General features: G+C 51.2%; 1 protein-coding gene across 1 annotated transcript in view; it reads left to right on the plus strand.

Moving 5' to 3' along the window:
- Positions 1 to 13,293, plus strand: part of PUDP (pseudouridine 5'-phosphatase) — a 1,293,438-nt gene that overhangs the window by 86,178 nt on the left and 1,193,967 nt on the right. The window lies entirely within an intron of this gene.

A 13,293-nucleotide genomic window follows, 5' to 3' on the forward strand; every position in this document is an offset into this window, starting at 1 on the left:
AGAAATCTCCACTGCATGGTGGATTTATGTATGGTTCTACATTCATGACTTTTTCCTTATATACATGTACCCTCATCATGTCTTAACAAGCCCGTCTACTTTGCAGATGCAGTTCATGTTGTATGCAGTACACTGAAACATTTGCCTACCACCAACACTCTGCACTTCGAAGGGGTCGATGTGCTGCCTTAGTGAGGTTGCGACACTTGCACTACTTTGATTTTTAATTCTCATATATTGCCACTGTTTGAACATGTACTGATGTTTTCTCTTGCTGGTAAGTATTTGTTCATGTGTGTTGTTTTTTATTCATTATTGAGAGCAAATTGTCTGTGGCCTGTTTCCATTTGGGACAGTGCACTTTGCACTTGTGTCATGTGTTGTGCATTCATTTGGTTGCTTTCACATTGCATGCCATGCCATGGTGTGTTGGGTGACATGCCGCTATTTTGATGTGGTATTTTGCAAGGGGGTAGTCCTTCATGATGCATGAATTTGTGCCTTTTTGTGACACAGCATTGGGTGTCTTTGAGTAGCTAGGGATGCACACAATTTAGCACTTCCAGGTGAACAATCTCAGGCTGGTATGGTTGTGACAGTTGACTGTCCCTTTTGTCATCATCATTGATTGTGAGCTGGTATGTGCCAGGCCTGCGTGTACTCAGCAGGGGTGGGATTTTAGGTGAAGTAATTTGCCACAAGCTGGGTCCGTGCTGGCTCACCACATGCACTTTCAACTTCCATGCGCAGCGGGCGTGCATGTGGTTGGGGATGTGGGGGCACCACCATGTCCACTGGCACGCGCCGCCAGGTTGCAACGTTGTGCAGGACACATGCTGCCACTATGATCCTGCACACTACTGGGGGCGTATACAGCAGCTGCCCACCAGAGCGGTCAAGGGAGCAAAAGCGTGACTTGAGCACTCCGAATGTGCGCTCCACTATGCCCCGGGTTGCAATATGGGCTGTGTTGTATCTTACCTCGGGTGGTGTGGTGGGGTTCCGAATTGGCATCATCATGTAGGTGCTCAGAGGGTAGGCACTGTCTGCTGGGGAGGTGATAATGGTTGTCATTAGTGGGGTTTTTCCATTTCTCAGTTTCTGACATGCATGCATGTGCAGAGGCATTTATAATCACCAATTAGCCATATGTCGCCATGCTGGCCAGCTTTCAGGTCCCGCTTTAGGGGTGACATTCTGAATATGAACCTATCATGGCTGGACCCTGGATAGTTGGCATATACTGAGGTGATGATTCCCTTGGCATCACATACAACCTGCACGTTGATGGAATGCCAGTGCTTGCGGTTCCCATAGATATGCTCAGTGGCCCTGGGTGGACGTAGAGCCACGTGGGTGCAATCAATGGCACCTAGGACTTTGGGGAAGTGTGCCACCCCGTAAAATTGCTGGACAACAGCCTGCCTTTCTGCAGGTGTTCTGGGCATGTATATGTGCCTGCGGACTGAGGGGCATGCAGTCATGATGGCCAACACCTGGTGTAGGCAGCGTGACTGCGTGGCCTGGACACAACCCCCCACTATGGCACTTGTCCGCTGAAATGAACCAGTAACCAAGAAGCGCAGTACATTGAGCACCTTTTCCAAGGCGTTCAGTGCTTGCGAGCACAGGGTGGGTGATGTGAGGTCATCCTCCCACTCCCTCACCAGGTCTAGGATTATGTGTGGTGGAAACCTGTACCTCCCATACACCTGGTCATCAGGCATCCCAAAAAGGCTGGTCCTGGGTAAAAAAAAATGCGGGCCCTGACTATCCTCCTCCTCCTGCGGTGTCCCAAGACCACTGCTGCAAGGAATGGTATATTAATTGTAGCGTCTGACCTTGTTTGTTGTTTGCACGCACTTTTATGCTGCGCAGGGCCGCTTACGCCTGCTTCCTGCTGGCGTACGTGTTTCCGGATTAGCGCGTCTTTTTTTGGCGCACTCCTTTCCCCTGTTCGATTCCATGAATACGTGTTGTTAGCGCGCGTGTGGACGTTGCGAGCATTTACCTCCTGTACTTCCCCTGTAACGCCCACATTTTCACACGTTGTTCCCCATTCCGCGTGTTACACCCTGTGTTACGCCCACTTTTCTTGTGTGCGCTATATGTGTGCTTTCCCTGTGCGCGTAGGGCATGCCGTTTAGTGACGTGTGCGCCACCCACGGATTTGAGCACATCCCAGCTTTTACTAGCGCAGCGCATTCCATGAATCGATCAACGGCTGCGTGCACGGCGTTGGCACGCGTGCGCTGCGATTTTCACGCTTGCGCTCCCCTTTTCGGCGCACATTTATTCCATGAATTACCCCGTTAATGTTTTGTGTTCTTAGATACACTGCGAATCATGTCATAGCTTTATGCAATTTGGCTACTCATTGATGTTTGTTTTTTAAATTTTAATCCCTCTGTTTTCCCTCACAATCATTGCCATGGACTTTTACAATGGGTATGTACTTATTTGCTATATATGATGCTCTGATAATTGGTAATTCCTATTTCCAATCTGCTATTATATGTTTGGCAACCAATTCATAGTTTTGAGGAACCCATAGGTCTAAACACGTGTCGGCTGTAACAAGTAAATGGAATTTGCCAACGGACCTGAACATTACTTGTGGACATTTAATTCTGTGATTATTCAGTATTCTTTTTTTTTTTAAATGTATTTTATTTTATAACGACCACACAGTGCAACAGAACATAAATAGAACAGATCAAGCCACAACAAAGGCCAAACAACAAATATAAAAAAGAAAAGAAAGAAAAAACAGAACAGAATTAACTTAACAATCCCCTTCCCTCCCCCCTATGAGCCTGTAGGGTGTCCACCATCATTGTCCGTTCCGTGTGGTGGGGTTCCGTCGCTCTCAGATCCAGCCGAGGTCGACCCCGTACTAAACAGTTCAGCCAATAGCACCTTCCATGCCGTGAGGGAGCTCACCTCATCCTCCCCTCCCGCCCTGCTGGCCTCCCACCATGCTGTCGTCTCGGCGGCAGCCCATTTCTGGAGGTCACGCCACCATACCTCCACCCGTGGCCTCTGACAATTCTTCCATCCCATGGCTATTCTGCGCTTGGCAAGTACATAAACCAAATCTTTAAGCTTCTCCACGTGCCGAAGCTTGCGCGCCCTGGGGTACCCTCCAAGCAAACAGGCCCAGGCCGAATCTATCTTAAGTACAATGCCCCTCCCTGCCAGCTTCTGCGCCACTTCACTCCAGTAGGTTGCAATCACAGGGCAGGCCCAGAACATGTGAGTCATATCAGCGTTCTCTGTGTTACACTTGGGACACGCCTGGCGCCCAGCGTCTCGAAATCTGGAAATTCTCAGGGGGGTCATGTATGCCCTATGCGTGATATATAGTTGTATCTGTTTAAACCTGGCATTCCTCGATACTTTTTTGTGGTACCCCAGGGCGCGCTCCCACTGCCCATCCGCCATCGGGGCCCCCATCTCTGTTTCCCATTCCAACCTCAGGTACCCCAAATCCTTCCCAACCTTTGCCATCAGCATCTCGTACAGCCTGGAGACCTCATGCCCGCCCTCGGATGCGTCATACATAATCTCCAGCGTCGCATCCGGCTCGTCAGCCAATACGGTCTCGGGCCAAGTGCTCCGGACCTCCCTGACCACTCTGTGGAACGTCATGTATTGCCCCGCATGCAGCCCCGCCCCCGCCTCTAGATCTGCGAACTCCGCCAAGGCCCCATCCTGCCAAATGTCACCCAAAGTGACCAGCCCCACTGACTCCCAGTATGTTCGCAGGATGGCCCTAAGCTGTCCGTCTTCCCTTGCCAAGGCCACCAGCGGCAGCTGCGGCATGCACGGCAGGGGATCTCCCATCATCCGGCAGGCTCTTCGCCACATGTTCCTGCCCAACGCTAGCATCTTAGGACGCCCCCTCATCCATGTGCTGGATACCCAAATAATCTCTCGCAGGTAGAAGGGGGAGCAGTCCTTTCCCAACAGTCTATGTTCCGGGGTTTCGTCGTCCGAAAGCCACTTGGCCACGTACTGCAGCTGCGCTGCCACGTAGTAGGCCTCAAAGTTCGGCAGCCTCACGCCGCCTTTCTCATAAGCCTTTTGCAATTTCCACAATGCGACCCTGTTACGCGTGCCCTGCCACAAGAAATCTCTACATACCCTATGTAGTCTAGCAAAAAACCCCTTGGGTATCATGTATGGAATATTATTGAAATAATGCAGCAGCCTAGGTAGCACGACCATCTTAAGCATAGCACCCCGGCCCATCATCGCTAAGGGTAATTTCTCCCAAAACCTCATGCACTTCTCGATCCTCCCCACTGCCAATTCAGTATTGTGCTTGTGTTCCGCCCCGGTCGTGTGGTATACGTCTATGCCAAGGTACCGAAAGGTGCTTGTCGCCCATGGGATTCGCAATACTGGCAACCTCTCAGCCGGTATCCCCACATAGCCGCCCAGCGGGAACAGAGTGGATTTCCGAGGGTTGACCGCTATGCCAGAAAGCCAAGCAAACCTCTCCATCGCCTCCAAGACATATTGCAAGTTCTCTTCAGGGTATTGGAGGTACAGCAGCATATCGTCGGCATACAGGGATATCAGATGGCTCTCCCCCCCCACCTCTATGCCCACCGGGTCATACTGTTGCCGGAGGTAAATTGCCAAGGGCTCAAGGGCCAGGATGTACAACATTGGGGACCAAGGACATCCCTGCCTGGTGCCTCTACCTAACTGCCACCTATCCGACACTACTGCCCCCGTACGAACTCTGGCTAGAGGCGCGCTATATAATAATTCGGCCCACCTCCTGTACCCTGGCCCCATTCCGAAGTGATCCAGTGCCGCCAACAGCCACGGCCAACGAACAGAGTCGAACGCCTTGACCGCATCCAGCGCCACTATCGCCATTTCGCCGTCTTTGCTACATCCCCATTCGACCACTCTGTGTAGGCGTCTATGGTTGTGGGTAATGTTCCTGTCCGGGACATAGCCCGTCTGGTCAGGGTGAATCAGCTTGCCTATCACTCTCCTCATTCTAGCCGCCAAGACAGCTGTTAGGATCTTGCTGTCCTGGTTCAGCATCGACAAGGGTCGATAGGAGCCGCAACCGTGTCCCGGTGTATTGTGCTTGGGGAGTGGCACTATGACCGCTTCCCTGAGTGATTCTGGTAGCTGTCCCAGCTCAAACGCCTCATTAAACATGTCCAGCATGGGTGGGAGTACCTCCTCCCCATACGCCTTATAAAACTGGCTGGGGAACCCGTCCGCCCCCGGGGCCTTGCAAGTGGGCAGCTGTCGCACTATCTCTCTGAGCTCTTCCAGAGTGATCGGAGCATCCATCTCCTCTCGCTCTTCATCACTGATTCTGGGCAGGCCTATATCCCCGAGTACCTCATCTATCTCCTCTCGGCTCCCCCCTTCCCGATCTTCATACAATGTTTGGTAGTATTCTGCGAATGCCCCATTTACCCCTTCTTGCGTATCAATCTCCGCACCCCCTTCGGTGATGACCGATCGGATCGGAGCCCTAGGGGTTTCGCTCTTATATAGCCAAGCGAGGAGCCTGCCTGTCTTGTCCCCACCCGCATGCAACCTCTCAATGTACTTCGTATAATTCAGGTTACAAAGTCTGTCCCAATGCCCAGAGCACCGCTGCTGCAGCTCAGTAACTACTTCCATACCGGTCCCACCCTTCTCCAATTCTTTTTCCAGCTCGATCTCGGCCTCTCGCAGGTCGGTCAGGATTCCGCCCATTAATCCCTTGGACTTCGTGATAGCAACTCCCCTCATCACCACCTTAAAAGCCTCCCACAAAGTACCAGCCGACTTGACACTCCCTGTGTTCGACTCAAAGTACGCGACTATCTCCTCCCTCATGTCCTCCTTGAATACCGGATCCCGTAGCGCTTCCGCCCGAAGGCGCCATGTTGGAATCCGTGCACGTGGGGGGCGCAGCCGCCAATGCATGATTAGGGGCGAGTGGTCTGAGAGGACCCTCGCCCTGTAGTCAATCTGTTCACACTCCGTAAGAATGTCTGGAGTGGCAAAAAAGTAGTCGAGCCTCGTGTGCAGTTGGTGCGGAGCCGAATAGTGCGAATACTGCCTCCCACCCGGGTGTCTCGCTCTCCACACGTCTGCCAGGCCTAGATCCGTTAGCAGCGACTGCAACACCTTGGCCGCTGGGCTGGGCCTAACCATTTTGTCGTCCGACCTGTCCTCCCTGGGGTTAAGCACACAATTAAAGTCTCCACCCCAGATTACTGTGCTCCCCATCCCTTCACCGAGTCTCGCGCACAGTGTCTTAAAGTAAGTCGCTGTGTCCTGGTTGGGCGCATAAGTGTTTATGATACAGACAACTCTACCTTCCACAATCCCCCGAACCATGGCCAGCCGCCCGTCCGACTCCACAACCTCCCCCAAGAGCTTGAACGGGACATGTGGTGCAACCCAAACCAGCACACCCCTGGCATACGCAGAGAATGTGGATCCAACCACTGTCCCCCTCCATTTTCTCTGCACCATTGCAAGTTTATCCCGTGTCAAATGCGTCTCCTGTAACAAGGCCACGTCTATCCTCTGCCTCTTCAAATACAACATGACCTTATTACGCTTCAGGTAGCTATTCAACCCTCTAACATTCCATGTCAATACCTTAAGGTCTCCCATGATTTATCCGTAGCTCCCACTTCCCCCTCTGGTCTGATCGCCTCCCCCCAGTCCCGACTACATCCCTTCTCAGTTTCTTCCCCAGGCTCACATAACAACTAACACCCCCCACCCCCCTAACCCAACCAACTGCCCAGCTCCATCCCTGGATCTCAGGCATCCCCGTGTTCGGTCCTCTTCGGAAGCCCGTGTAGAGAACCCGACAGGGTGTCACACCCCACGCAGTGACTAACCTAACCACACACTGTGGTACGAATAAAACGGCCCTCGGATGCCCCCTACACATTTATATCCGCGCTCGCAGACCATGTTCAAAACAGTTAAAAAGTGCATCCCCATCACAAAGTGGCAAAGACTATATTCCAGTCCAAATGTTCAAAGTCCGCCGGGCTCACTGTTTCACTTAACTCTCCCTGCTCCGTCCGCCATCTGCTCATCAGGCTCCTGAGGGCAGTTCTGCGCATCGAGCCATTCCATGGCCTCCTCAGGGGTGTCGAAAAACAGCGTCTTAGCCTTGAAGAAGACCTTAAGTTTGGCTGGGTAGAGTAACATATACTTGAAACCGGCCGTCCGCAGGCGCCTTTTGACCGCCCCAAAGTTCATCCGACTGCGCTGCACTTGTAGAGTGTAGTCGGGGTAAGCAGTGATGGTTGCCTCTCCTCGCCGTATGGTGCCCCCTTTACGAAAATGTTCCAGAATCTTCTCCCGGTCTTTGTAGTTGAGGATCTTGGCAATCACGGGCCTGGGCGGATTACCCGGCGGTGGCCTTCTGATCAGGGCCCTATGTGCCCTCTCCACTGCAAATCCCTGCGTTAGGGCACCTCCGGTGATCTCCTGCAGCAGCAAAGTCTCAATAAAATCTGTGGGATTCTGGCCCTCAGCTCCCTCCGGTAGGCCCACAATCCGAATGTTGTTTCTGCGGGCCCGACCTTCTGCCTCTTCAGCCCTGCTTTCCAGGTTGCCTACCCTCTGCACCAGGGCATGGATCTCTCGTTTGTGCGCGGTGCATTCCGCCACAGTCGGGCCCATCTCCTTCTCCAGGGTCTCTGTGCGCTCGGCCAGGGTTCGCACATCTTGCCTCAGGAGGTTCACGTCCTCCTGTACCGCCCCGACCTGAAGTTCCATCGCAGTTTTCAGTTCGGCCACCGCAAGTTGGAGTTTGGTCTCCCATGTCGCCTTCAGATCTGCGATCGCCGCCAGGACCTCCTGGTTCGTTCCTCCTGCGGCCATCTCCTTGGGCTGGGCCTTCTCTTTGCTCCTGGTCCCCTCGGTGCCAGGCGATGTCTTGGCAAATTCGTCGAGCGTGGGCTGTTTATTCTTCGCCCTCAGGAGCTTGCTCGACATGTCTTCGATCAGGAGCGTCCCTTCGATCTCGCTTAGGCCCCAGGCCTGGGGGCACTATGTCCCCCCGTCGCCACACAGTTTCGGCTACCTCCAGTCAGGCTTGCTCTCGCTGGATCGCGCTGGACGTGAACTGAGGGAATCGCCTCCAGAATCCCGGTCCCCGATCCTTTGTCCCAACGTCAAGCGACGGCAGCCATTTTGTCTGGCGGCGAAGCTCCGGCCCCAAAACTTCACGCGGCTCCTGAGTACACAAGCGCTGCACAATCCCGTATGAGAATGCATCCACATGTGCAGCCGAGCTTCGCATTTACAGTCATCACCGTCTATGCCACATCGTAGCGGCCGTTGCGCGGATTCAGCCGGATAATGTTCGGATCAACGGGAGCTCCCGTTCAGGCACGTCCTTTCACATGGCGTCCAAGCCACGCCCCCCATTATTCAGTATTCTTAGTATCATTTGTCAAGACTGGGTCTCGGTGCAACACAGCATCACGTTTTGTATCTAGTAAAACAAAATATATTCAACCGAAAGAGGGTGGGACAGTTGTATGCTTCCGACAGTTCAAATTTGATATAACTTTATGCATATACAACATTTAATACCTTTATAACATTTCTACTTCATACCCATTTATGCAGTTATACACCTGTTAAAAACAGTTTAATACAATGTTCATCATTTATCATTGAATATACGATTGACAGGGTGGGATAATCCTCCTCCATGTCTTTAATGGAATTATGACTTTCTGGAATAAATGTGTTGACAATCTGAATTCTATGTCAAGACCGAAGGCTTAAAATAGAAAGTCTTAAAAGTCGATTCAATCTACCGATCTGCCGATCTCATCATGTGTTCTACTCTGGCTCCTATGTTAAAGGCTTTGGTGGCCATCGCTCCCCTCGCTGAATGAGCACCATTCCTTAATATGTCAATGCATGCCTGATCCATCACCCATCTCAGCCATCTGGTTATTGTAGTCAGTATTACGGCCTTGTATGGTTTGCATAGAGCTATTAATAATTGAATTACCCCTGGTGGTCTCACCTCTCTCGTAATATCTTTGTATGCTGTCAGTCATCTAACCGGGGATAATTTAGGGTGCCATGGAAACAAGTTGTATGATATAGATTTCAATCCTGTCTTGGTCCTTCTCGTTATGAGAAAGGTCACCCCATTTAGTGATATGCTTTTCTTGTTGATCTCTAATGCTCTTCTGTCCGAAGATCTCTTACAGGACAGTAGACGTAGAAGCATGTATAGCTTGGCTGAAATGGCCTTCCTGGATAATTCCTGGTTGTTCGGCCATGATAGGAAAAGTTTCAATGCTGTGTCAACATCCCATGGTTCAGTGTATTTCTCTCTAGGGGGCGTAGACATTTTCACTCCTCTTAAAAGTCTGCACATCAGGGGGTGTTCACCTATAGCGACCCCTTCTATTCTGGGTTGTCCTGCTGATATCGCAGACCTGGCCGTATTGATGGTCCTATGTGCTTTCCCTTGAGCTGCCATCTGGGCTAGGAAATTGGCAACGTGGACCACATCTGTTCCATCAGGATGTATGCCCCTCTCCATACACCAGCTATTCCATTTTGCTCCTGTCGCCCAGGATTCATTAATGATGAGCTCAGCCAAGTTCCCCTGAAATCGCCCAGTGCGATCAGATTGAGTTTTCCTGTTGTCACTAGTGGATTGCTGAGGCCTCCAGGGTCCTGTACAATGAACTTGTACCTGGGTAGAGCTACCAGGTCCTGATAAGATGGTCCAGTAGACTGGGGAACCACACCTGTCCCCTCCAGTCTGCAGTATTCGGAACTAGTGATGCTTTCTGCCACCTCACCTGGGCTAGCATTCCTCGAAATCAAGGAAAAGGGTGGGGAAGCATAATTCATTGGTTGACTCCAAGCTTGGAGAAAAGCATGTGTGTTGCTTCTGCCCGCAGATCCAGCCTCCAGCTGAAAAAACAACATAGTTGGCTGTTCAGTCTCGATGCAAAGAGATGCACCTTGGATGATCCCCACCTGAACAATCATCAGTTCTCGGAATACCTCTTCAGCCAGCTTCCAATCGCCAGGGTCTCTGAGATATCTGGAGTTTCAGTCGGCCGCTTCGTTCTGATGGCCTGGAAGGTTGTCAGGTTCTTGATCCGCTTGACTGGCGCAGAGGCAGCACAAACACCTACCTCCCCATTGGGTCTTGGCACCTGGGATGTAAGAACCACAGGCTACCGCAACCCTCTGGGGAAAGAGAATTGGGGTCCGTTGAGTGGATAGGTAGAGGGAGTTCAGGGTAACCGGAAAGAGGTTTAGGGAAATTTGTAGGATGGGTACGGGGGATTTAGGGAAACATGCTCCTCGACTCCGGCTCCAGTGGTAGTGACTCCGCCCTTGCACACTCAAACAACCACAATCACTCTACATGTGTGTTCACTATAGTGGGGGGCCTTTGTAGTGGAGCCTCTAACCAGTAGGTGCCTCAGTAATCCCGTCACTACACCAGCACTTGGCTAAACACTGCCACCCTTTAGGTACAGGTAGCTCTAGCAACCTTCCCACATTGCTTCAGGTAGGCAAGACCCTTCAATTGAATAGCAACAAGTTCCCCACATTACTTCATGTAGGTAAGCCCCCAAATGTGCAAGGTAAAAGATCGCCCACATTACCCCATGCGAGGGGTAGAAACAAACAATGTGCACACAGTGTGCAAATACACTTAGCTCTGGCTTCTGCATGAGTTCCAGGTCCTCTGGGCTTTTCATGTTGGTGGGCCGTTGCGCCGTCTCACCGGTTCGTTTAGTTCTTGGAGCTGAAATTAGCAAGATAAAGTCAGTGCATGTGCGTGCTAAATGGCGTTCCTACAAACGTTCCCTGAGGGGTTAAAACTGGTTACAGGTGCAGTTACTTCACTGCCTGTTTAACACTGGCAACTAGGGTTAATTAGTAATGCATATCATGCAAGGGTTAATGTGTTTGCTCGATCGCACCGCCTATAGTTTTCGTGACTCTGGGCATTAAGCAGTTAACATTCCCCAGTGGCGCATAGCGTGTCTCCCTTCCGGCGAAGAAATCAGCTGTTCACAATAGATAAGGACTTCTACTTAGCTTTCAGTTGTACGCGGGGCCTGGGGTTTTGATGCAGGCGGGCAGGCGCCCCTCGTAGGCGTGCTTCCAGGAGCTCGTGGGAAACATGTCTTCTCTCGCCATTAGCCAGGATTGCGAGCAGCGCTTCCAGGGCACGGCTCGGGCATGCGCACAAGCATGTGCGTGGTCGTTCTTCTCCCAGCAGGCCAGTGTAGCACACAGCCTGCTGGGTAATGTAGTTTCCGGGTGGTTCTCCATCCCTGGGCCTTGTTCCTGCAGAAAGGGTGGAGAACACGCCTGGAAAACCTGACAGGATATCTGAGAGCTTCCCCAACTCCCCCCAAGGCCCCAATAGAGGCTGCAGCCTGCCCCATTGTCCCCTGAACTCCCCCAATTGCCCCAGTCCTGACAGTGGTGCTCCGATGTAACTGGCACTTGTCTCTGAAGGCAGAGTTCCCAGAATTCCTTTGCCATTTCTGCCAATAGTCTGGACCTTGTGCCTCCCAGCCTGTTTATATATCTGACTGCTGAGACATTATCCATCTTGAGTAGGACACCGCATTGTGCCTTCTCCTGAGTCCAGCATTTCACTGCAAAGGACCCTGCTAGTAATTCTAGACAATTGATGTGCAGAGGTGTCTCCTGTTCCGACCACCTGCCTCCTGTCGACAGGTTTCTGCAACAGGCTTCTCAGCCCCATCTGCTGGCGTTGGATCCGATGACGAGCCAAATATGGTTCTCCCGTTCCATGGATCCATGTGATGTAACCACCATTCTAACTCCTCCTATACTTCTTGGGAGATTGTAACATTTGATTCGTAAGATGCACCCCTCCTTAGGTGTCTCAGCTTTAATCTCCGTAGGTCTCTGTAATGTAGAGGCCCTGGGAATGTAGCCTGGATCAATGACACTAATCGTCCCACTAACTTCGGAATGTCGCTCAGAGACATCTCTTTCCTTGATAGGGTATGTCTTATCTGTTTCTTGATGTTGTTCACTTTGGCAATCGGTGAGCTGAGAGATCCCTGTATTGAGAGTACTATGACCCCCACATATGCCATTGTCTGTTCTGGTTGTGCTTTGGATTTCTCCCAATTTATTGGGAAACACAGATTCTGCAGTAACTCCACTGTCGTCTGCACCTGTATTCAGAGTGTCTCCCTGTCTTGGCACATTATGCATCTTATCCCTTGATCCCTGAGGTGGCTCACCACTGGTTTCATTACTTTGGTGAAGCACCATGGTGCGAATGCCAGTCCGAAGGGTGGGCACCGAAACTCCATGTTGATTCTTGATAAATCTTAGGAATTTGCGGTGTTCTGTCGCTATGAGTACTATCAGATATGCGTCTTTCAGGTCTATCCTGGCGAGCCTGCCGCCCTGAATTAGAGTGTCCCTTAGTATGGGTATCCCTTCCATTTTGAAGTGTCTGTATACTACAAATATACTACAAATCCATTCAAACCCCTCAGATTTATAATTGGTCTCACCTTGGTTTCCCCCTCAATAGGAACATATTGCTTATGAAACCTATTGAGGAGTCTGTCACCTGACTTATAGCGGTTTTTCTTTCCAACTCTCTCAGATCTTCCTCTAATAACTGTATGTCTTCTTTGTTTAGACATACATTTCTTGGGGGATTCCCCTGGTGTGGTGTCATGTGAAAATGTATGTGAAAACCCTGCACCGTATACCGTGCCTGTTTTTTATATGCTCTGCTAGTCTTGTCCCTACTGCTGGAGAAACTAAGCGCAGGTTGTTTGCTCTCACCCGTGGGATTCTGTTGACGATCTCCATGTCGCCAGCCTCTTCCCCTTCCTCTGCCCCTTGAGCGGAAGAAAGGTGTCTGTCGCCGATCTTCTTGATCTTTCCACTGTGACCTATCATTATAGGGTCTGCTGAATGGGAAACGGCCGGCAGAGCGACCCCCTTCCTCTGCTGGCCCTCCCTAAAATGTGTCTTCCGAACACTCTGTTGAGAGACGCTTGAGCCTTATCCAGCGTTGCATTGGAATTTGCAAATTTTGTTAGTTCTTTGATGAATTAATCCCCAAAGATCTTCCCCTTCGCTGCAGTCGCTGTCTCTGAGGAGGCTAATTTTCTCAGTTTTGGGTCTATTTTCACCAGTAGAGATCCCCCCCACTCTGTGGTAATAGCATAGTTTGCTTTACCCAGCATACAAATGGCTCCCTGGGCCCACCTGATTAGAATTATCGGG

The sequence above is a fragment of the Ambystoma mexicanum genome, chromosome 7q (assembly GCF_040938575.1).
Source record: "Ambystoma mexicanum isolate Mex_15411 chromosome 7q, UKY_AmexF1_1, whole genome shotgun sequence".
NCBI lineage: Eukaryota > Metazoa > Chordata > Amphibia > Caudata > Ambystomatidae > Ambystoma > Ambystoma mexicanum.